Raw genomic sequence first — 26,201 nt, 5'->3', positions numbered from 1 at the left:
AAGGACGGGTGGTGGTGGGGGGGGGGGGGGGGGGGGGGTGTAACTTACAGAAAAAAGGGGGGGAGGGGAGGATGGGAATCATCTATGTATTGTTTTGGATCATTTTACAAATAAAGTTAATAGTAAATAATAAATAGTAATTGGTCATCGAATACCTTCTAATAAGGGTTGACATAATAAAATTTCGGTACTCTTTACCTAGCACGGCGCCCATCGCGGGCATTGAATGCACTTAAAAATCGGGTGCGACGCGACCGACGCGATGCCCGCGATTTCCCATAGGGAACAATGTTAAATTTCTCAATTGACCCGATTTTTCTGTTCAATGCCTCAATTGACCCGATTTTTCCATAGGAAACAATGTTAAATGGCCCACAGAGGCCAAATAGGCACCCTAAAGTGTGAAATGGCCCCACAATTGTTAACGCCACCCCACGATCAACGTGAACCCGAAGCGTGGCGAGCGGCGGCGGTACACGTCCTACGACCTTTTCATACCCCCACTATCCACGTCGGCGTGGAGTTGATAATAGAATAGTGTGGAGAGTGCAGCGAGCCACCGAGCCCGAAGCGTGGCGAGCGCAGCGGATACCTGTGAAGCCCGCGAAGGGACGCGTTTACCTGTGAAGGTATCCGTGTCCCCTCGCGGGGCTCGCTGCGCTCGCCACGCTTCAGGCTCGGTGGCTCGCCACACTATTCTATTCTCAACTCCACGCCGACGTGGATAGTGGGGGTATGAAAAAGTCGTAGGACGCGTACCGCCGCCCCTCGCGGGCTCGCTGCGCTCGCCACGCTTCGGGTTCACGTTGATCGTGGGGTGGCGTTAACAATTGTGGGGGCCATTTCACACTTTAGGGTGCCTATTTGGCCTCTGTGGGCCATTTAACATTGTTTCCTATGGAAAAATCGGGTCCATTGAGGCATTGAACAGTAAAATCGGGTCAATTGAGAAATTTAACATTGATCCCTATGGGAAATCGCGGGCATCGCGTCGGTCGCGTCGCACCCGATTTTTAGTGCATTCAATGGCCGCGATGCCCGCGATTTTTTTACCTGCGATGCCCACGATCAAAATCGTGGGCGCCGTGCTAGGTAAAGAGTACCAAAATTTCTTTCCATATGGCAGTGCCCTCTTATTCCGTACATCCCTACATAATAATAGTATGCTTAAATTATATCTATAATGGTGATAAAGAGGAGGGGGTGGGGTGTGTGGATGATTGCTTGTGGCATCATGTCATATTATTCTGTGTTAAATCTGGACATCCAAATTCTTGAGAATATTGGTTTGTGATTCTGCCGATTTAGGCCCTTATTCTGATCGGTGCGGCCGGATCCGAATATGCGGCCAGCACCCCCGCCTTCCATACGGATCGCCAACTCCGTCCGTACGCGGTAAGAAGCTGTCCGAATGGACCGCACGTGTATTTCTCATGAATACACCTCCTCCATCTCAGGGAACCTCCCCCATCATTCGATAGTCGCAGACCATCGAATGCAGGACCGAGTGGCCAGGCAGCTCCAGCAACCTCAGACCACACGGGCATTTCTCCGTGCAAAAGCATGGATCTGGGCAGGCAGCTGACATCCGGCAATGTCATATGTCCGCCCCCCACACGTGCGTCACGGCCGCATTACCATACGTACGCCCAGCGTTTTCATGGGAACGCCCATGAAACGCGGGGCGTATGCATATGTTAATGCGGCCAAACAACCCTTCACGCCCCTCTCCACCCCGTTTGTAGTGTACACATTTCATGCGGAATTTGGACGTGCGTTCCGTTCGCACATGCGCAGATATGCCTCTGCACATGCGCAGACACAAAACATCGGCGGCACGAACGTAAGCGGCCATTACCGCACCAACCAGAATAAGGGCCTTAGTCTGGATATATAATGCCTATTTCTTTAAGAAGCCTGAAGATAGTGACTGTGAAGAGTATATTGAATTATATCTATCATACAATATAAAGTTATTTAGCAGACCGTCCATGTCTACCATTGTGGGTACGTGTTTGTCAATCCAAGAATTTAGAATGACCTTCTTTGCTGTCGTAACCAAAATTGTTAGAAAGGGTATCAAATGCTTCTGACTGGGTTCGAGTTGCCATTCTTGAAAGTTTAGAAATAACATTGGGATTGGGTGAAGGGATACTTTTAAAGAAAATTAGGTATTGATACTGTATAGTTTATAATTTTATGCCAATTTTTTTTTATTTTTCCGCAGGTCCAGAGATTATGAACATGGTTGCTGAGTGAAAGCCGCATTTTATACATCTGCCTATTTCGTCTGGGTCAAAATAGCTTCTGTGTTTTTGTGAAATGTACGCTCTATGAAAAATATGCCCTGCTACTGTGCACTGTAGGCTGACTGTGGAGAAAACTAAAGAGATAGCAGATAGCAGAAAAGACCAGAATACCAGCCTAGCAAACAGGTAAATGCCGCCAGCCCCCCACCCCCTATACAAATCCCCTTGCTAGCATGCGACTATGTATGGTAACACATTCCCTCACATGTGGCAGCATGGCCAGAAAACCATTCAATGGTCACTCACCATCGAATGATTTTTCTGTCGATCACTAATAAAAAGTCAGTCTAGGGGATCGATTGGGTGTGGTATGCCGTTTCGACAGTCGGGATCCCGACAGTCATTAGCCCGATGTCGGGATCCCGACTCAGACAGCTTGGCCAACGCAACAAAGCCCCTTGCGGGCTCGCTGCGCTTGGCATGCTGCGGGCATGGTGTCTCGCCACCTATTCTATTCTCCTTCTATGGGGGTCGTGGACCCCCACGAGGGAGAATAGCGGACGGCTGTCGGGAACCCGGCCATCGGTGTTTTAACAGTCAGGATCCCGACGTCGGGTTAATGACTGTCGGGATCCCGACTGTCGGGACCCTGTCCGGCACCCGATCGATCCTATTACACCCGAAGGATTTAATTCGCTGAAAAATGCTTGCACCCCTATGGAAGTGCGAGCACTTTTCACCGAATTCAGCCCGCCGTAAAGTGCGCCTGGTGTTTGTATGATTGTGTAATAGGATTGACCCCTAGGTGTTCCCCTGCCGTGCCTGCGTGTGCAGAGGAACGCCCAGCGTTTTTATGCTTGTTCCACTGCTGCCACCCCCTTCACTGCGCAGACCAGAAAGTGGCCGAATTCAGACTCAAATGAATGGCCTTATATTCTGCAATGCTTTACAGAGAATATATAAACATTCACATCAGTCCCTGCCCCAGTGGCGCTTATAATCTATATTCCCTACCACATGTATACGCACACATAGATATTCTAGGGTTAATTTTGTTGGGAGCCAATTAACCTACTAGTATATTTTTGGTATGTGGGAGGAGACCGGAGTACCCAAAGTAAACCCACGCAAGTACGGGGAGAATATACAAACTCCGCACAGTTAGGGCCATGGTGGGAATCGGACCAATGACCTCAGTGCTGAGGCAGAAATGTTAACCATTAAGGTGCATACATACGAAACAATTTGAAGGCCAATGGGGGTTACTCTGGTTCATTCGCTCGGATGCGAATTTGCATCCTTGTAAGTGAACCAGATCCCGCCTTGCGAATGGTGGTACGCCGGCCCACCATTGGCAAGGCGCATACGTTCACACTGGCTGCGAATGGATGTTTTACTTGAACATCTATTTGCATGCCACTGGGATACTCCCATATCTTTGGATGGGTGTGCTGACCATTGAAAGATGTGGAAGGTGCAGGCATATGTAAGGTTCCTCTGAGCATATTACATATGCGTGTATGCTCGGGGGGGAAGTGGGCGGGCAGCTGACATCCGGTGATGTCACCTGGCCGCACCCCATCATAGAATGAGAACGCCCAGCATTCTCATGGAAACGCCCATGAAAGCTGGGCATTCAAATATGCTAATGTGCCAGTCCGCCACCCCAGGTCCGCAAGGATGGGTGCGTACACCCAGTGAACAGTTTGTTCACATGTGCAGAAATGCGCATGCACAAAGCGCAAACATCGGCCCTGTGCAAATGCACATGGGCCAATGAACGGACCAGAATAAGATCCAATGTGTGCGTACCCGCCGATCATTAATGATGGTCTATGATCGTCCCTGCATGTAGGAAGATGATAGAATCTGTTGTGAAGTTTATCAAATCATTCTGTATGTATGCACGATGAACAATTTGATACATTCATGAACGATGTCAGAACGCTTCCGGCATCATTCCGTGTGTATACACCTTTACACCGTCCGTGCTGTCCAGATTGTAGCCCAGGGTTGCCGACTCTCCCGGAATGTCCGTGAGACTCCCGGAATCCTGGGACATCTCAAGGATTCCCGGAAAAGGACCTTTTTTTCCCGCAGCTGCCGCAAGATCATCCGCGCCGCATACTGCGTATGCGCTAGGTCACGGTGATAACACCGCCAGCGTGATGATGCCGCTGCCAATGCGAAGATGCTGCCAGACAGCAGAGAGAACTGTATGGCGCACTCACTCTTCTCTTTACAGTTACTTTACTAAAGGATTGCCTGATCAGATATTTATCAAAGCTGGCAGAGACGTTCCCGTGTCTATATATCGGTGGCTGAGCAGGGAGGCAGGACATCAGGCATTTGTCAGATGGGCCACCACTTCTAGGCTTCCTGTAACACAATACAAGTGTACCCAGAGCCTTTATTTCTGCCTGCTGTCCTGAAGAAATTTTGTTGTTGCCCATAGCAACCAAAACAGAGGCTGTTGCCCATTGTTACAATCAGATTCCAGCTGTCATTTCTAAATTTGGGTCCTGTGCATTGTAACATTCAGATCCTGTCATTCACAATGTTTTATTTCAGTATTTGTACAATTAAGCTAGACAAATGCCATAACTTTCAAAAAAAGTAAACATATATGGTGATGCATGCCCCGCCCCCTGGTGATGCATGCCTGCTCCCTGGCAATGCAAGGCCCGTCCCTGGCAACGCAAGGCCCGCTTCATACATTTTACTTTTCTCCCTGAAATGTTTTGTCAAAAGTAGGCAACCCTGTTGTTGTAGCCTAGATTGTCACTTTTGACGGATCCAGCTTATTATTGAATGGTTGCACTGCAAGGAAATTGTACAATCGCACAGTGAATATGCTCCTATAGATGTATGAAACAAAACTTTACAATCTGTGTTAGCTAGCTGGTGAGAATCCACCACATTGCATCATCACAACTACTGTCAGCATTTTACTATCGAAACCTTTTCTATTAAGTATTACTACAGTACGTGATTAGGTGACTGATACATTACTCTGATCATGAGGACCGTCAGCACCTGCTAGCATAGGCCAGCACACTGACTATCCATGATAATAACAATCCGCCCGGCCTCCATTTGCAGGATGACGTAACTCGCTTCAGCCTCCAAACATCCGGGACCTCTGTTGCTGCTAAGCCGTGCATGCGGGAGCACTGGGCGGGAAGAAACAGGAGGCCGGTGACGCAGCAACGGGTGCGCGCCCCTCACTCCAGAGCAAGAGATGCTCGCGCACACGCACGGAGCGCGCACAGGAGTCAGTCATCAGCGGCAGCGCGCGTGAGAGCGAGCGAGTGAGCGAGAGAGAGTGAGTGTGAGGGGGTGTCGCGAGCTCAGTCCCAGGCTGACTGTCCCCCGCCCGCTGCCGCCGCCGGCCGCCCGGCCCCGCTCCTCCTCCTCTGCCCACTGACAGATCTCATTCATACATCCCCCTCCGTCACCGCCGCCGGACAGCTCTGCTCCCTCCGCAATCCCCCGTGGGGGTGGGGAAGGGGAATGACGAGTCCGTCTGTCCGGGGCCGAGAGATGTTACCCGTCACCGCCTGGATGGTCCGAGTCTGAGGCGGCGGCTTCCTCCGCAGTAACCTGCAGCGCTTCTTCTCCGACAGGTGAGTGCTATTTCCGACTGCGCAACGGCATCACGCCGGGGGGAGGGAGGGATGAGGGCGGCGGAGGCCTGTCGGCGTTGTGCTGGGCCCGAGCCTGGCAGCGGCTGGGCGGAGAGTGATCTGTGACCGACACTAATCCCACTGCGCAACCAGCGGCGTCGAGGCCTGGAGCACTGCGGGAGCGGCCGCTAATCCAGCCTGACCTCTATACGATGCGTGCCCGGCATACCAGCTCGCACCTCCGTGTCCTCCCATCCCCTCCTGCCTGTCCACCGACTGCCTCACTGCTGTATGATGCAGTCTCCAATTGTCTGATTGACATCACCTCACTGTCCCCTTATACTCCTATACCCCTCCCTGCATCACCCCATTGCTGGTCTCCGGCGTCACCCCTCATACATGTCACACCACGTCTGATGCCCCCTCCCACAGGCCCATTGTAGTAGCAGTGAGATGGTGGAGGTACATCATGAACAGTAAAGGTTATTTCTGACTAAATATGCCCCTTACAAGTGTGCCACATTCTGTATACCAGCATTATTGTTTTTCTAATCCACACTTCCTTTGTCTGCAGGGATACTGTTGTGGTAAGAGCCTGGACCTGCCTTTTCTTGTAGCCTGCCTGTCATGGGCTAAACAGGGCTAGGTACATGCCAGCAATTATATAATATATACACAGCATATAAAGGCCCTCAAACACTAGTGTGACTTCTCCGAGGGGGGAAGTCATATGCTGTCCCCCTAAACAGCTTGCCACTTTCCCAGGCATCAACATTGCATACAGTACATCGGTTGCAGGCCTTTTGCATACGATGTATCATATGCTATTCCAGCAAGTGCTACTGGATCCAACAAATCCTTAGTTCAGCACTTGCGATCTCCAACGCAGATCCGAGATAAAACGCATACAATTTGACACTTTTCACGCGATTTCTCGGCCCAATTTGTCTGACCAAAATCAGGTGCAGGGGGTCTGCATGGTAATTTAGACCTTAAGCTCATGTCATTGTTACCATGTAGGCCTGAGGTGAGTGCAGGGTCTGTACATGACGACCAGAATCCTGAGGAAAAGCAGATGTTCCACAATGAGTTTTATTATCTTTAATGTAATTGAATAATCTTCTGTACTATATTATGTAACCTTGCCCATTACTAAATACCCCTCTTTCATCCTTTTTATATCTTCATCCCCTTATGTGTATCTTGGGTATATGCTCCCCATATATTGTTTGTCTAACCTGTTGTTACCCATTCCTGCCCCCTCCCATTATATCCACTGCTTTCTTTTTACTGTTTGTCTCCTTCCATATGCTTTTAAGACAACCAGGCATTCCTTCTCTTTTCATTTATATGGAACCTGAGCATAGAAAGTTTCTTATCCATTCCACCTTTTATTTTCCTTCTCATACTGTTTTTTTTTTTTTAGTGTGTGTGTAAAATATAAACATATATTTTTTTAGCCCTTTGTGTAAATCTAGTCCATGCAATGCTCTCAGGCATATCAAGTCATTCAGTGTGGCAAATTCAACTAAACAAAGTACCACTGTGCCCTGATTGTGCCCTTAATTCAGCACTTCTGGTAGTATTTGCAAGGGACACTTGTGATGTCCTTTTTCTTGGAACGTCTGATCGCGATGATGTAGGCAATTTAACCCCGCAATGCCTGCACTTCCCACTACCACACATTTATTATTTGCTGCCAATTTTCCCAAACATGTAATTATTGGAGGCCTGATAAACTTTATGCATTGTAGATATCTTCTGGGGTCCTGTCATTTGCAAAAGCAGTCCCAATAGCTTTCCATAGGGTCTGCGATAGTAGCAAATTTACTAAAGCTAGAAACACACAATGCGCTATGCAAATTACACTGGTCATCTCGATTTTCCCTTTAACTCTCTGGTAAACAATATGACATACATGCCAAACAATTTTACAAACAAGTGACATATTCAGTGTGGAAAATAGGACTGACCCACAGGGGGCAGAACCTGGGGTCGCTCACCAGGGGTAGAATTTCCTGCAGCTGCTCAATAAACGGGATAGTCCAGTGAAAAAACAATATAAAAAAGGAGACTAGAGCAGCGCACAAGTAATGAAAAGCCAATGTAATAAAAATGAGTTGTAGATTGGATGATCTTGAACATATATTTAATAAAGCATATAAAATAGTAAAACAATGTAAGTAAATAAAATATAAAATTAAAAAAAATATAGGGCACCCCAATTGGATTCAAATCATGCCAGAGAGTCCTTTCCTATAGTACCCCTAATGGATCTGTGCAATATAAGCAGGAATAGTTACCACCCTTAGTAGGGTATGAGTGTCCTCCACAGGTCTCCATGTGGTCGATCCAAAATTGGCACAAATCACTGACAGTCTACCGGATAGGATGGTACTCTGGTCCACAGATGTAATTGTAGATGGTCTTCCTCCAGAATGGGTGTTTACTGGTGGATGGTGGTAAATGTGAAGTCCTCTGTTGGGATGGGTTTGTAAATTCCAAGGGTTGGCAAACAAGTGGAAAGGTGGGGTGGGGGGTCTAAGCAGTGTCCTGACTTGTTTTGCCACTCTGGGTGGCTTTATCAAAGGTGGGTCTTTGATAAAGCCACCCAGAGTGGCAAAACACGTCAGTGAGTTGCTTGGACATCCCACTTGTTTGCCAACTCCAGATTGCAGTCTGAACCATCCCCTGGAATTTACAAACCCATCCCAACAGAGGACTTCACATTTACCACCAGCAAACACCCATTCTGGATAAAGTCCACCTGCAATTACATCTGTAGACCGTCATTGATTTGTGCCAATTTTGGATCGACCACGAGGAGACCTGTGGAGGACACACATACCCTACTAAGGGTGGTAACTATTCCTGCTTATATTGCCATAGATCCATTAGGGGTATTATAGGAATGGACTCTCCGGCATGATTTGAATCCAATTGGGGTGCCCTATATTATTTTTAATCTTATATATTAGTTACTTAGTTTTTACCATTTTGTATGCATTATTAATTATATGTTCAAGATCATCCAGTCTACAACTCATTTTTATTACATTGGTTTTCGTTACTTGAGCGCTGCTCTAGTCTCCTTTTTTATATATTGTGTGTGTGTGTGTGTGTGTGTGTGTGTGTGTGTGTGTGTGTGTGTGTGTGTATGTTAGTTAGTAAGTAGCTGGGGCGGAACTCAAATAGGCAATAGGTCCCAGCAGGGATGATGTTCAGAAGTAGCAGCTGAAGCAATGCGGTGCCTTCCAAACCTGTGCTCACGGCAGTGAGCCAGGTGAATGTAGTAATGTAGAGGGACGGCGGCACTCGCAAAATAAAGACCCAAGGCAGGTTTAGTTAAACCGACGTTTCGTGGCTAGTGTCGCCACTTTATCAAGGTGCCAAAGAACCAAGTGGCACCTTGATAAAGTGGCGACACCAGCCACGAAACGTCGGTTTAACTAAACCTGCCTTGGGTCTTTATTTTGCGAGTGCCGCCGTCCCTCTACATTAATAAATATATATATATATATATATTAATAAATAATATATTAATACATTAATAAATATATCTATCTATCTCTTAAGCTGTGTACACACAGGGGAGATATATATTGCTCACCGTCTCCTTTTCATCGGTGACCAGAGAGGGTCACTGATGAAAGGGAGCCGCAGAGGGAATCAGCTTGCCTTAAGCTCCTGCGATCATAAGAAGGCTAAAATCTGGAACGCGCACCCAGCAATTTATCGCCAGTGCATACCCCGATCGCTGGCAATATGGTCGCTCTGTGACCATATTGCCTGCGATAAATGCCCGTGTGTACGCACTATTACACACAGTGATGTGCTGAAAATCAGTGACAAAATTGGTTGCACATGCTGCTCAATCTTATCTGAAGTTGCGATGAACAATTCACAGGAGCGTGCAATAGTGCATACTCACTGGACAATGAACAATTTGCCATTATGAACTGTTGAAAAAAACATCCAGATTAAATAGTGTACCCTGCAGAACCCAAAATCTAAGCCTCTGGGAAGTTAGCCCCCCATAAGCAAATTTTCAGGTAACCTGTTCTACTGTTGCAATGTGTTTATTTTTTTGAAAGAGAGTGTGTCGCTTTGGACCCCTTTGTGTCATCCCATGCAATTGCAGCCCAATGGCCACGCGTGTGCATTATCCCCTCCACATTCAAACCTGGACAGAAAGTTATTACTCTTCTCCAGGATGGACCCTTATCAGAACCTGTGTCCCAACCAGAGACATTAGATAAATATAAATACAATATTCTCATAAGGAAGGAATGTTATTGAACAGGAGACCATTTAGAATGTTGCTACATATGCCCCATACTGTATAACCATTGTAGATGTCTAATTGAGAACAGAAGACACTTAAGGCTCAATCCAGTTACTTCTGTATGCTGCCCTTACGGTACCGACAAAACCGAAATAATTATTTTTTCTTTTGTAACCAAAAGGGACTGCGTCCAGAATTGTACGGGGGAAATTTACTAGGATGGGAGTTCTAATTCACATGGGATGTGGTCATGGGCAACCAATTGCATACTATCTATTTTCTAGAAGGTGCTTAATAAGATTCTGTTTAGTTGCCTATAGCAACATCTCATGTGAAATAGAACTTTTCAATTTCCCCCTACAAGTCTGGGGTGTGAAGGGGGAAAATCGTCCCATTCTCGTTTAATTGGAATGAACCATTAAGGTTCAGTTTTCATGATCCTCCCACTTTGTTTATTTACAGACCTTTTATGCCAGACATGTCCAAACTGTGGCCCTCCAGCTGTTGTGAATCTACACATCCCAGCATGCCTTGCCATAGTTTTAGCGTTCTCTAATTATAAAACTGTAGCAAAGCATGATGGGACTTGTAGTTTCACAACAGCTGGAGGGCCATAGTTTGGAAATGCCTGTTTTTATGCAGTTTATTTTATTAGTTTAAGGTGCATACACACTGGATGATTTTGCCCAACGTGTATGTACAGCAATGATGGTGAAAATCGCTGGGCTGAAAATCGTTTCATTTTCATCTCATGCCATCGTTTTACTATGTTAAATGCACCCCCATTGTTAACGACACCCCCACTATCAATGCCAACCCAAAGCGTGGCCAGCGCAGCGGTATGCGTCCTCCGACCTTTTCACTATCCACGTCGGCGTGGAGTTGATTTGAAATAGTGTGGTGAGGGCAGCGAGCCACTGAGCCCTTAGCGTGGTGAGCGCACGCGGATTACTTCACATGTATTCCACGTCCCCTCGCTGCGCTCGCCACACTTTATAAAATCAACTCCACACCAATGTGGATAGTGGGGGTATGAAAAGGTCAGAGGACGTGTACCGCCGGCGCTCGCCACGCTTCGGGTTGGCGTTGATAGTGAGGGTGGCGTTAACAATAGGGGTGCATTTAACATAGTAATCACCCATCAGGGTGCTTGTACAATAAAAAATCGCATTGCATGCCATTGTAATGGCATGCGATGCGACGCGATATTAAAATTGTACAGATCGGGTCCCATCGCATACCTTAATTAGTGGTATACGATGGGCACCGTGCTAGGAAACAAGTACCGTTAAGTGCATACACACTGAGCGATTTTTGCCCATTCAACCGGTTTTCAAAGGGGTGGATGCTTTCAATAGCAGGAAGCTATGCAAAGCCGTCCACATTGTCGCTCATCTGCTGGAAATACCAGCAGATGATCTGTGGCGGCTGACGCTGATGTTTACCCAGCCATACACAATGGGCAGTTTAAAAAAAAAAAGCCAAACAAGTGAGCTGCTTTCAGCTCAAAATCGCCCACTTTTCTTGCACAATTCAATTATATTGTGTAAAGAGACTCAATCCTTTTAATCCTCCTAGATAAGTGTATGTGTGAATGGCAGAAGAGGTTTCTACAGGTGTTTCACTTTGACTATACCTTTTTAGAGTATTATTTATTACATAGTGCAGAAAATGTTGCGCTGTACATTAGAGAACTGTGATGAAACAAACTGGATAGGAACAAACCGACATAAAGGTAGGAGGGCCCTGCTCGCATGCTTACAATCTATAGGATGTCTGTTTTCACAGGAAGAATAAACAAACTTTCCTGTGAACTGTTCTTCTTTCCTGAACAAAGTTTGGCTTGGTGACCTTACATGATAAACTTGAATAACATACAGTAAATATAAGAAATGCAAATTAGTGTAGGAGAGCAGCGTTAGTTATTTGCTTAACATATGTGATTGGTTGCCTCTAGTGTTTTTGATTAAAAATTAGGGAAGAACCTTTTCTTTTAATATATAGTTTTATAGTGCCAGCACCTTCAGAGGCTGTGAGGAAAAAAATGTGTGCCGCGCATAATGGTTGACTGCAATAGTTTTATGGTTTTGTTATAATAGACATCCAGCAAGTGATGTGCGCAAAGTTTTATAGCAGTTGCCACGAATTAGTATGCACCTTTGTAATTGGCTGGCCAAACCGATCCTCAAGATCTACCAACAGTTCATGTTTTGCAGACAAAAAAGGATAGGAAAGACCGCTAATATTCTGGCACCATGTAAGAATACACTTTCACACAAATTGTTTTTTAGAATGATGGTTTTGTATATCACCAATTTTTATTACAATAGATTTATTCAGGTGGCCACCTATAAACAAAACAATAATATACACAGTAAAAGGTATTTTTTACAATATATCCTAAAATTACTTCACTTTGAATTAATTGAATATGCACCTTGGATATTTGCTTATTAGTCAGACAATTTGTAAGTCTTTGACTGTAATATATATTTTCTGCAATAAATGTAACGGCTGTATTGCTGATTGACTGACTTATAGACAGTCTATTTTTTTGTAGTAACGCCAAAGGCGGCGTCGCTCACCTGTGCCTCCCGCATCATCACCGGGAAATCCGCTCATCTGATGGTATTATCGGCAGATGCACGGCTTTTGAGGATGGCTTTGCATAGTGTTGTGATATACAAAGCTGTCCTTCCCCCGCTGACGGTGCCGGGCAGGGGGAAAGCTGCTCGGTGTGTATTTACTGAGTGGCTTTCCCCCAGCGATGATAGCGATCATCGCTGGGCATAATCGCTCAGTGTGTATGGACCTTAACTGTGGGGTATGTGAGGCATCAGTGGGTCTTTGCCGGTGCACAAAGTATTGCCATGGTGAGCATTTTGGGAACAATAGATTTAGAAAAAAATGGTCTCTGTTCAATTGGGAATTAAAAATGTTGATCCTAGCAACAAAGTACAGTCCCCTGACCCAGCAATACCTTGTACACTGCCAGTGAGGATCCACTGATGTCTTGCTTAACTCCGCAGCTGACCAAGCGTTAATTATGCTCCATACGGCTGCCATTTGATTGTCGTCGGCTCTGGCTGGCGCCTTTCAGTTTCAGGACGGTCTCATATGGGGAACTGGGAGTCGCCCATCGCTGCAGAGAGCAACGAGATCTTGAGCTGCCTGTCCGTGATCCTGCCTGCGCCTAAAACAGTCGCTTATGGATTCAATTACCTGGGATGAGCTTGATTGATAATACAGTTAGTGATGTAAGTTACAACATGCTGGGATTAGATCAATAGAAATGATAACTATGATGATTTATACTCCCTATTCTTCATGGTAAGAAATATATAATCACAAACTTTTCTCGCAATGCCGATAACTAGTTTTTCAACGCAAAGGAATTTATTTTGTTTTTCTTTGTGGATTTTATTTTATTATTGGTGATCCTGAAAGCATTCATATAAGGTTTGTAGGTACTTGTGTACTTTCACGGCTCCCATCGCCTTCCATATGTAGTGGCATGCGATGCGATTTTCCCGTGTTCTTAAGCATTTTTGATCTGATGCGATGCGATGTCATTTTTCTCAAATTATGAGTTGACATCATGTAAAATGCACCCCAAATGTCATTTTTCACACTACCACCCCCACTATCAACGCCAACCCTAAGCGTGGCGAGCGCAGCTAGCCCGCGAGGGACGGCGGTTCGCATCCTACGACCTTTTCATACCCCCACTATCCACGTCGGCGTGGAGTTGAGAATAGAAAATGTGGCGAGCGCAGCGAGCCACTGAGCCCGAAGCGTGGCGAGCGCAGCGGATACCTTCACAGGTATCCATGTCCCCTCGCAGACTTCACAGGTATCCGTGTCCCCTCGCGGGGCTCGCTGCGCTTGCCACGCTTCGGGCTCGGTGGCTCGCTGCTCTCGCCACACTTTCTATCTCAACTCCATGCCGACGTGGATAGTGGGGGTATGAAAAGGTCGTAGGACGCGTACCGCCGCCCCTCGAGGGCTCGCCATGCTTCGGGTGGTTGGCGTTGATAGTGGGGGTGGTACAGTGTGAAAAATGACATTTGGGGTGCATTTTACATTGTCAACTCATGTCCATAATTTCTGAGAAAAATGACATTGCATCAGATCACATGCGATTTTTTTTTTTTTTTTTTTTTTCCTGTACGATGCACATCGTGGGAGCCATGAAAGTACACAAGTACCGGTTTGTATGTATTAATTGTGGACACCCTTCTATGGACAATTGCACAGTAAGCTTAAGTGGTTATTTTATAAAACTAGATACAAGTTTTAATAAGGCTGTTATTGATGTATATACAGGTTGACACTTTTTAGGTATGAAGATTTTCTTTTTTTTTTGTCCTCCAAACCTTTTCATACCCCCACGATCCACGTCGGCGTGGAGTTGATTTTATATAGTGTGGCGAGCGGACGCGTAATACCTGTGAAGTAATGCGCGTCCCCTCGCAGGGTTCGCCACGCTTCGGGCTCGCTGCGCTCGCCACACTATATAACATCAACTCCACGCCGACGTGGGTAGAGGGGGTATGAAAATGTCAGCGGACGAGTGCCGCCAACCCTCGCGGGCTCGCTGCTCTCGCCATGCTTCGGGTTGGCGTTGATCGTGGTGTGGTATTAACAATGGGGGGGCATTTGACCCATCAGGGTTGGAAAACAATAAAAATTGGGGTCTGGGGGCCATTTAACATTGGGGCCAATGTAAAATCGGGTCTCAGGGAGCATTTTACATTGATTCCAATGTAAAAACCGCGTCCATCGCATGCGATTTGGTTGCATGCGATACGATCAACGCGATTTTGGGGGGTCCTGATGGATACAATCTTTATCGTTGGCGCCGTGCTAGGAAACAAGTACCGGATAAACTTTTAAAATAATAAAATCCAATAGAGCAGGGGTTCTCAAACTCTGTCCTCAGGACCCCACACAGCTCACATTTTCTAGGTCACCTTGCAGGTGCACTAATTATCTTGTGATTCTGTGAGGAGACCTGCAAAACATGCACTGTGTGGGGTCCTGAGGACCGAGTTTGAGAACCTGTGTAATAGCGTATAGGCACACCTCCCAAATGTGTATGGGTCATTTGGTCGACCACTGAAGTTCAAAAGGGCTTAGGTCGACAGTTGGAAAAGGTCAACATGGTTAAGGTTGTCAAGGTTAAAAGGTCGACATGCATTAGGTCAACAATGCCAAGGTTGACCATTTTAACTTTTTTTTTTTGTCCCTAATGTTTACATACACTAGTCGACATGGACACTGAAAAAGTGCCCTGCGTGTGCTCGCCATGCTTCGGGCACGGTGCCTCACTGCACTCAGCACACTATTATATTCTCCCTTCATGCCCTAGTGGATGGTAGGGCATGAAATACCGACTGTCAGCACAAGTCGGCTCAGAAAAACTGTGAAAAACCCATGTCGACACTTTAACTATTGACCTTCCCAATGTTGACCTAATGCTTGTGTCAACCTTTTCAATGTTGACCTAAGTTCTGTTGACCCAATGCATGTCAAACTTAAGTGTCGACCTAATGACTGTATACAGGCAAAACCCCCCCCCCCCCCCCCCCAACTCCTTCACACACAAGTCTCCCAAGTGTCTGTGAGACAGACGGATCACCCTGGTCAGCAGCTGCCAGCTCCCTGCACAGCGCAGAAGCTCGTATTCTTTCATGTGGACAGCACGCTCCATGCACAGCGCAGCGGCTTTTCTTTCTCCGGCTCCCTGCACAGCGCAGAAGCTCGTATTCTTTCATGTGGACAGCACGCTCCATGCACAGCGCAGAAGCTCGTCTCTCCTCTGGGTGTCAGGCTCCGGCTCAATGCATAGCGCAGCGGTTCCTCTTCTCTCGACTGGGCGGCAGGCTGCAGCACACATCCTCTGCTCTTAGTCTTCCCCAGCAACTCCCTGAATGTGGCATCCGCCTGCTCGCACATCTGCTTTTCAGAATCGGGTGTGGTATATTGTTCCGTCGGGATCCCGTCTGGCATCCTTCAGAATCACAGTACAGGACACATCAGAGTGTAGTTGGGCGAGGGCAGTGGGAATTAAATGGCGTCTGCTTAACGGGGTGAGGGGCGCTCTTATAATGGAGACAAACTTGTATGACTGGGCAGAGGGCAGGGTAAAAACAGGCAGAACAAAATAGGGAATAAAAAAAGAATAAAATGGCACGCAAATAAAATATATGCAATCTGATATAAAAATAAAGGGATACAATGGGCAAAAGATTAAAAGAGGGGAATAAATGGGCGTGATAAATAAGACCACTATAGCAGATTAGGTGTCTAAAGAAAAAACATTTGAATAGCAAACCCGACCATTACTTCAAAAGATGTCAGATGCGTGAATTTGAAAGGCGTGAAAAAATATAACGCCCAAAAGTAAACATTTGAATACCCCCTTAATGTTGCAACATCTGGGTTTCGGCAACTAACTTATGAGGGGGTATTCAAATGTTTACTTTTGGGCGTCTTATTTTTCACATCTTTCAACAGTCTGGTTGTGGAAATGCCGCCAAGGTTGGCGTCGCTCACCTGCACCTCCGTGCGCTGAAACTCCGGGTGATGTTATTGCAATTGAGTGTCTCTCGGGGGGGGAGCAGACCTGTATAGATGGTACGTCGGTCTTTGCTCTTACCCTCCCGGGCTCTCACTGTAGGATGTTGTGCAGCGGCGCTTCTCTGCAGACCCGTACCGGAGGGACACTCAATTGCAATAACATCACCCGGAGTTTCAGCGCACGGAGGCGCAGGTTAGCGATGCCAACCTTGGCGGCATTTCCACAACCAGACTGTTTATAGTTAATCAGCCGCCACAATTGTTGCAGAAAATATGTTAGTCACAAAGACTTATAAATCGTTTGACCAAAAAGTAAATATCCAAGGTGCACACTTACTATTTCAAAGTGAATTAATTTTATGCTATATTGTAAAAAATATTTTTTATTGTGTATATTATTGTTTTGTTTATAGGTGGCCACCTAAATAAATTTTAGAATCTACTTTAATAAAATTTGATGATATACAAAACCATCATTTAAAAACCAACTTGTGTGAAAGTGTATTCCTACATTGCCAGAATATTAGCGCAGTCCTTCCTATCCTCTTTTGTTTTGCATTTTTTCTTTTTTACAAGCGCCCTAATTGTTACACTGTTTTATAGTGTCACTCCCCTCTTTCTTTTGAAAAAAGCCTACATGCAGCTTGACTACCTGATCTCAGCTGGGTTGGGAGGGGGCGGGGTTGAATCGGCCCTGTGTGCGACTTATATCTTTTACATCTTCAGCCACACACTAGTAGACAGAAGAAGCCGCACTGCTTGTACTATTGAGAGTGCAGCGTTTTTCTCTACACAGTTTGCAGGGCCATCCCTTCCAAGCAGCAGTGCCTCCCAGATCCCTGTATTGTGATCGAGTACCGCTATTCTGGGGGCATGGCTTGCGGTGCTAGAGCCTGGATATCTACAAAACCTGCACTGTTGGTGTGCCTTGAGGACCGTGGTTGGAAATGCTTGTTAAAGAGCTATCCTGGTCCTGCAACACCCCCTCTGCTCTAGTCTCTGACTCTCTGCTGCCCAACTCCCCAGATACTAGCCATCGCTATCTCCTGTGCCTAGACTGCAGCTGTCCTGGGTGTCAGGGGCACCTCCATGGGACTCTGTATCCCTAGTGATTCTCTGCATTGCATTGTGGCTGCCACTGTGAATACTTTTAGACACAGTCCTCAGCCATAAATATCTCTATACACTACCATCACTGATCCTATATCTTATATACTGGGCCCTCAGCCCTAATTATCACACCCTGTCACCCCACACCCACTATCCATGCCACAGCCCATCAACCCACACCCATTGTCCCCACTCACATCTTGTCCCCCCACACCAACTACGCCCACCTTCCAACTAAGAGCCGGTCACCCCACAACTTTTACACACCAGTCCCAGCCTAACTTTATTCAAAATGTTATGTTGGACTGTGCTTAGCTTCTCGATCAATGGGATGCCGGCAATCAGAATACCGACGCCTGCATCCCAACTAAAAGCCAGAAAAGCTGCTCTGAAATCCTGACATCATTGATGATACCGATGCCAGAATTTTGATTACTGGCATCCTGATCATATGTATAAGATGTGTAGTATAATCTGTAATATGCATTGCGGTGTATGGTATGTGTTATAGGCATTACAGCATATGGTATAATGTGTATTATGGCATGTGGTATATTAATTGGACGTTATGGCGTGATTACGTAAGGGATTACTTTGTGCGGTATGTGTATTGGGCATTACGGTGTGTGGCATAAAGTGTAATTGGCATTCCAGTGTTAACTTTTGCTGCATGCCCTTTTGCGGGAGGCGATGGGACTATGCGCTTCCATGTTGGTGAGGTCCAGCTGAGTGGGCTGGGTCAGCTCTTTACCCCTGATGCCTGCGCTCTTGCCTCCCCTCACAGGCCACACCCCCTTGCTGGAGCATGCTCATACTTTTTTTATTTTTTTTTTAAGTAGTGATGATGCACGTCTAGTGAAGGGATCATGCCACACAATCCTACCCCCTTTAGTTTTAATAAAAAAAACCCCCCACTACTATCACCACCCGACACCAAGGTGAATAAAAAGACTGGATAATGACCAAATTTAGACGACTGTTAGAAGCCGTGAAAATTATAACCAAACATTTGAATAGGAGGCCCTTTGAAAATTATTGTGAAATAAATGTTCAAAAAACTGTAAACTTTTAAAAGATGGGGAAGAAGTGAATATCACACTAATATCACGACATATAAATGTTGAAGGAAAAAAAGGGAGATTAGGCTTGAAAAAAAGAACAGACCAACATTTGAATACCCCCCCCCCCCCCCCATGAAGTTTAAAAACCGTTTTCTTGCACCCCCGGAGGCTACGATTAAAAAATGTTGTGACTAATGGTAATCTATTGGAGAAAAAAAATTAAATAGCTCTAAAGACCATTCGTTTGCACAGCCAGTTGGATGCATGCACCACAATTGAATCCCCCCCCCCCCCCCCCCCAAAAAAAAAATTTGAGGATACATATGTAAGCACAATTTTTTCTTATATTTTTTTTTTTTTTTTTTTATAAGAACCTTTTGGCCTAAGGGAGCTATGAAATAAATGCTGAAACCATAGATTTGCAAGAGTTTTGTCAACCTCTGGACATAGCAATGTTAGTTTGTAAGTGCTGAATGAACGGTGTTGAGATGAATATCATGCTATGGGCCTAACCCAGCATGGGTTGTTAATTAGGGGAAACGCAGGGGACTGCAAACAGAAAGCCACATCCAGACTTTAAAACCAATTGAATAGTTCAGGGAGCTCATCCCCCCCCCCCCCCCCCCCGAAGCTCAGCAAAGACACACTGAATAGGATTGTAACCTCTACTCTAACATCAAATGCCACTAATATATTTGCAATTTTCCCTCTCCACTCAGTCTAAACTCAAATGCCTCTAATACATTATGGAATGCACAAAGTACATTTGTGGATGAAAATATAGGCATGCAACTGCTTTCCTGTTGACTGCAAATTTCAACTTTTACACAAATGTCCTAAAACACTTCCTACATTGAATGATTCTGATTTTCCGATAATGTTTTGGGATCCTAAAGTGGTTTGGGTGTAGTCACTCCCTTATGAAGCTACAGTACATTCCAAACACTTTCATAGCACAAACTGGCCATCTTCACTCCATGTTGTAGGTACCAATGCCCCCATGTGACAGATCATGTGTTTTTGCTCAATACTTGCATTCCATACATCATGGCTTCTCAGTCAGCAGATATGAAACCAGTCAAACATGTATGGGATGTTCTTTAATGATGCCCAACAGTGGCTTCCAACAGCACAAAGAACAGATGAGTGACTTCTGGGACAACGTCTCCTGTGCCATTCCACACATTGGTCCAACACCTTATTAAATTACTATATATGGGGCAGATTATTTTTTTAAAATTTGACAGCTATTCAGTCATTGCTTCATTCAGGCGTGTCACTGTATGCTGGGTACGCACTGACGTGAATCCTGTGGCCGCTGATCTAGTTAACTATATCAGTGGTGCCTCGGGAGAATGCTATAGTGCATACGCATTGACAGATACCGGCCGGTGACTTCACCCGCCCTCCCTCCCTCCGTACATGCAGTTGCTGGCGATATTGTCAGACTTGGCTGCACGTACAGACCACAGAGGGGTTTGTTTACTACCTGCTGCCGCACACACTTACGATATTGACCATACACTCTAGACAGATATGTGCATGCGATGTTAACAATATCATCCATATTGGTAACCATTCATCGCTTAGTGTGTACCCAGCTTTAGCTTGCAAACTGCTGGAAAGATTTACTAGGCTATTACAGAAAAACTTTTCTTTTCCTCTTTAAATTATACAAAAGCTTTCTAAAAAAATAAGAGGTGAAGTTGCCCATAGCAACCAATCAGATTATGTCTATAATTTTCTAGGATGCAATCGAGATCTCCTCTCTTCTCATATTAGACTCTTTAGTAAATTTACCCCATGGAGTCTAAGCATGTGTAGGTGAAACACACGTAGGCTCTGCTGAACAGGCAGAACAGCAACTCTACCCCAGTGCATTAATGTATTAGTATATTTCCCCTTAAATATGTGCAAATATGAGACTGCTGAGTTAAATGCATCATAATTACAATCAGAGACGGCACGTTGTGTGAAGGGACATTCTGACAAGATCAAATTAGAGCAGTGGTTCCCAACCTTTTTTCTCTCCCGTACCCCTTGATTAGGCTTTTTATTGAAGAGTACCCCCTCTCAATTTGAAATATAGACAGAACTTACAAGTGTAGAGGAAGTGAGCGGTATGCCTATCCTTATATTAAGGAGTAACGGACAGGAATCGTGCCCTTCCATGTCTGGCCGCTGTTTGTGTATTGTCTCCAGGGTTCCCACTAACACCTGTAGGATTAATGCCACTGCTTCTCCACCTGTGTCAGCACAGGGCAGGTGATTGCTGATGTCTGAGGGCAGCATGGGAAGCTCCCCATGGATTGCTGGTCAGGCAAAAGCACCAGGAGACACTGATGACGCTGAAGACAGAACCGTAAGTGACAAAACATGGTTCTTCTCCAGGGCAATGGGTCGTCTTCTGCAATCGAAATACTTTTTTTCATCTTCCGCCATTACCAATATTATTTTCAAGTACCCCCAACTGGTATGCAGAGTACCCCCAGGGGTACTAGTACCCCAGGTTGGGAACCACTGAATTAGAGCAATGGGGTGTTCATGCAAATGTAGACAAACAAGTAAGTGCATATATTAAGATGAGTATCTTTTGAACCCGGTATATGATGGGTGATTTTAACTATGGATTACAAATAGTTATGTATATTAATGAGTGATATTAACACTTGTTAATGTTAAATGATGTGCCAGCCAATCTACTTCAAATGGTCCTTTTTGCAAATACATGACAGATAGGAGCTGATTGGCTGGAGCACCCAATTTCACATTCCTAATGAGTGTTAACAAGAATGTTAAGGTACCCATACACGGAGCAAAGGGGTTCTAGGGAGATAGTCTAAAAGAGATATAATTGTCTGGTTAATATATAAATTTATATAAATTTTTATGATATTCATACGTAGTGTTCCATCTAGGAACTAGGGCGGGGGGATCGGACCGGGCCTGCCGACGTCACTATTATGGGCGTGCCCGGGCCTCCGACGTGACAAAAAGGGGCGTGCCCGGCCGGTGGAGTCACGCAAAGGGGTGGGCTCGGCCGGCAGTGTCATGCAAAGGGGGCGGACCCGGCCACCCGGAAGGCTGTACACTGCCGGGGAAGTGCCGGGCATCGCTATGTACAGCGACGCCGGTCTTCCCCAGTCACAACAGCGGTGACAAAGGCAGGCTGTTTTAGCGGGGCGCTGCCAGAGGGGCAGGGCGCATTTTGCACTTTAAAAATCAGGCAGGGCGCAGCGCCCCGCTAAAACAGCCTAGCGGGAACACTACATATGGCCCAGCCGGTAAAATTCCTGTTTGAGCCATTGTCACTTCTCTGTGTAGCGTTTGTAACAAGGGAATATGGTTAAGATTCACTGTGGTTGGTAGGGAGGAAGGGATAAGAATGCCCAAGTATTTAATATGGGTTGGATGCCATGTAAAGGGGAACATGGGGCTCGGAGATGAAACTAGTGAAATAGAGCGAGAAATATTTAGAGCCGTAGATGTAGTGTAGTTGATGTTAAAGTTGGACTGTGATCCAAAACGGGACAATTCTTTCATGAGGTTGGGCAGGCACACCGCAGGATTTGTTATAGCTGCCAGGAGGTTGTCAACGAACAGAGCTATGCGGTACTCTGTATTACCGAAAAAAAAAATAAAAAAAAATAATATATTATATTTTTAGCTCTAGCCAGAGCCTTCATACACAGATCAAATATTAATGATGACAGTGGGCATCCTTGCCTGGTTCCATTTAAGATGTTTATTGGGTTGGAGAGTAGACCGTTAACCCTGACATGAGCTTTGAGGGATCGATATAGAGCAAGGATTTTTGCAAAAATATCTCCCCTATTCCCAGGCGTCACAATGTCGCCTCCATGAACACCAAGTCTATACCATCGAAGGCCCTTTCAGCATCCATGGAAAGGAGCATCACAGGGGTCTTGGTTGACTGGGCATGTGCTTTCAAATCAATAACCCTTATGGTGTTAGCTCTAGCTTCCATCCACGGACAAAACCAACTTGATCAGGGTGAATCACCCTTGGTATCAGTGGAGTTAGGTGGTTTGCTAGTCATTTGGCATATAACTTAACATCTATGTTTAGTAGAGAAATATTGAATAAATTTGCCTCAAACCACACACTTATGTGCCACTGGGGATATCTCATCAGTCAAGTTAAAACAAGAATTTGGTACTTACCGATAATTCCTTTTCTCCGAGTTCCCAGGGGACACTGAATGCTGCTTACACTGGGGATAGAGTGGGTGTTAGAAGAGTCGGCACTTTAGATTCTTTTGGAGTGTGACAGGCTCCTCCCCTCTATCCCCCCTCCCAGACTCCAGTCTTAGAAACTGTGCCGGAGAGGAGAGAGAGAGAGACCAGAAAGCCTCCCAGAGAGAGGAGGTAATACCAGGTAGAACAGAAAGTATCCACACAACTGCCAATCACACTGTAACTTACCCAATGTGTCTGCGCTGGGTGGGCGCTCAGTGTCCCCTGGGAACTCGGAGAAAAGGAATTATCGGTAGGTACCAAATTCTTGTTTTCTCCTTCATTCCCAGGGGACACTGAATGCTGCTTACACTGGGGACGTCCCAAAGCTACCCCCATGGGAGGGAGAGCGCTATGAACATTGCAAAACCGCTCTGCCAAAATTGGACGCTGCGGATGCGAATGTATCAAACCTGTAAAACTGAATGAAGGTTTGAGAGCTGGACCAGGTGGCCGCTCTACACAACTGAGTCAGAGACCCCTCTAGCTGCTGCCCAGGATGGGCCAACAGAACGTGTAGAATGGGCAGAAATTGATGAAGGAGGCCTACTGTCCGAAGACAGATATGCTTGCTTGATGGTGAGGCAAATCCAGCGTGTTAGCGTCTGCTTTGAAGCCGGCCATCCTTTTTTCTTGGCGTCATATAAGACGAACAGAGCATCTGATTTACGAATTTCTGCAGTCCTGTTCACATAAATGCGTAATGCTCGGACCACATCCAACGAGCTGGAATCCCCTGACAATGCGGGGACCACTATGGGTTGATTCATGTGGTACGCCGAGACTACCTTGGGCAAGAAATCCAACCGCGTCCGGAGTTCCGCCCTATCTTTGTGAAAGACCAAATAAGGAGATCTACAGGAGAGCGCACTGAGCTCTGATACCCGCCTGGCTGACGCTAATGCCAGAAGCAGTCGCAAAACTAACCGACTCCAAAGGTTCAAAAGTAGATGATTTTAAGAAAGCCAGAACCAAAGGAAGATCCCAAGGCTCTGTCGGGGCTACCCTCGGAGGTTGAATACGGAGGACCCCTTTTAGAAAGGTCTGAACCTCCGGGAGTAAAGCCAATCTTCTATGAAAAAAGACGGACAGAGCCGAGATCTGGACCTTCAGGGAGCCGAGCCGCAAACCAGCAGTCAAACCTGATTGAAGAAAACCAAGCAGTCTTGCTAGGCCAAAAGCAGAAGTGGGCAAATTTCTTCTTTCGCACCAACGGACGTAAGCCTTCCAAATTCTATGGTAGTGCACGGACGTCACCTCCTTTCTTGCTCTCAACATAGTTGGTATTACCTCCTGCGGAATGCCCCTCTTCTTCAAAAGGATGGTTTCAGCAGCCACGCCGTTAAACGCAGCCGCTGTAAATCGGGGTAAGTGAATGGTCCTTGCGTCAGTAGATCTTCCTGTAGAGGAAGCCGCCAGGGTTCGTCTGCCAACAGGCGCTGGAGGTCCGAGTACCAGGCTCGACGGGGCCAGTCCGGAGCTACTAGAATGACCGTGGTCGATTCCCTCCGGATCCGTTTGAGTAGCCGTGGTATGAGAGGAAACGGCGGGAAGAGGTAAGCAAGCCTGTAAGGCCACGGAGCTGACAGGGCGTCTACTGCCGCCGCCGCTGGATACCTGGTGCGAGAGCAGTAAGTCTGCAGCTTGCAATTCAGTCTGGAGGCCATGAGGTCGATCTGGGGAAGACCCCATCTCTGTACCAACTGGAGAAAAACCGACGGGTTTAGAGCCCATTCCCCTGGGTGGAGATCCTGGCGACTGAGGTAGTCCGCCTCCCAGTTCTCCACTCCGGGGATGAAAATTGCCGAAAAGGCTATGGAGTGGCGCTCCGCCCACTGTAGAATCGGCTTCACCTCCTGCATTGCTCTCCTGCTCCGTGTGCCCCCTTGGTTCCTGATATAAGCCACCGCCGTGGCGTTGTCCGATTGGATTTGTATGGCTCGCCCCTTCAGCAGAGGGGTGGCCTGCACCAATGCTAACCGAATAGCCCTCAACTCTAGTACATTGATACTGAGTTTGGATTCCTGTGCTGACCATCTGCCTTGGAACTGATGTCCCAGCACCACCGCCCCCCAGCCCCTGAGGCTGGCGTCTGTGGTGAGAATGGTCCAATCTTGTTCCACAAAACTGCGACCCTCCAACAAATTTTCCTTGTTGAGCCACCATTGCAGAGACAGACGGGTATGAGGAGCAAGCCTCACCAACTGGCGCAGATGTAAATGGGATCCCGACCATTGGCTGAGCAGATCTAGTTGGAACCGTCGTGAGTGAAAACGACCGAAAGGTATGGCTTCGAAAGATGCCACCATCTTTCCAAGGAGCCGAATACACAGGTGGACCGAGACCTGGTGATCTTGAAGCACCTTCTTGACCAGATCCTGTAACGAGAGTATTTTGTCCAAAGGGAGAAAAACCCTGTTTTGGACTGCGTCTAGGATGAGACCCAAGAAGACCAGTCTCTGAGAAGGGATCAACTGCGACTTCTTGAAATTTAAAATCCAGCCGTGCTGGACTAGGAACTGACAGGTGTGGGACGCATCCCTCTGGAGCTGTGTTACCGAAGAGGCCTTCAGTAACAGGTCGTCCAGATAAGGGATCACTGTGACGCCTTGTCGTCTGAGAGCCTCCACCATGCAGGCCATTATCTTCGTGAACACCCGGGGTGCCGAAGACAGGCCAAAAGGAAGGCCCTGAAATTGAAAATGCAGGTTCTGGACTGCGAACCTCAGGTATTGCTGATCCTGCTCCCAAATAGGGACGTGGAGGTATGCGTCCTTTATGTCGAGAGAAATCAGGAATTCCAATGGCTCCAGACCTGCAATTACAGACCGCATTGACTCCATTTTGAATTTTTTTATATACAGAATGTAATTGTTGAGTTTTAGATTTAGGATTGGGCGTAGGGATCCGTCTGGTTTTGGGACCGCGAACAAGTTTGAATAAAAACCCAGGCCTCGTTGTTCCCGGGGAACTGGGATTATTACTCTGGATTGAAGGAGGGTATGGATTGCCTTCTGAATCCCTTCTCTTTT

The 26,201-nt window shown here is 46.4% G+C and overlaps 1 protein-coding gene across 2 annotated transcripts in view; it reads left to right on the top strand.

Annotated features, from left to right (window-relative positions):
* Positions 1 to 5,434: 5,434 nt before the first annotated feature.
* Positions 5,435 to 26,201, top strand: part of PPM1A (protein phosphatase, Mg2+/Mn2+ dependent 1A) — a 47,217-nt gene continuing 26,450 nt past the window's right edge. The window contains exon 1 of one of the 2 annotated variants that reach the window (XM_083166327.1): positions 5,435 to 5,875. The gene's annotated coding sequence lies outside the window, so the exon portion shown is untranslated. The remainder of the gene's footprint in view (positions 5,876 to 26,201) is intronic. The other variant, XM_083166326.1, reaches the window with a different exon arrangement.

The sequence above is a fragment of the Crinia signifera genome, chromosome 12, assembly GCF_055691185.1.
Source record: "Crinia signifera chromosome 12, ASM5569118v1, whole genome shotgun sequence".
In the NCBI taxonomy this organism is placed as follows: domain Eukaryota; kingdom Metazoa; phylum Chordata; class Amphibia; order Anura; family Myobatrachidae; genus Crinia; species Crinia signifera.
This window is presented reverse-complemented; position numbering and strand designations above follow the sequence as displayed.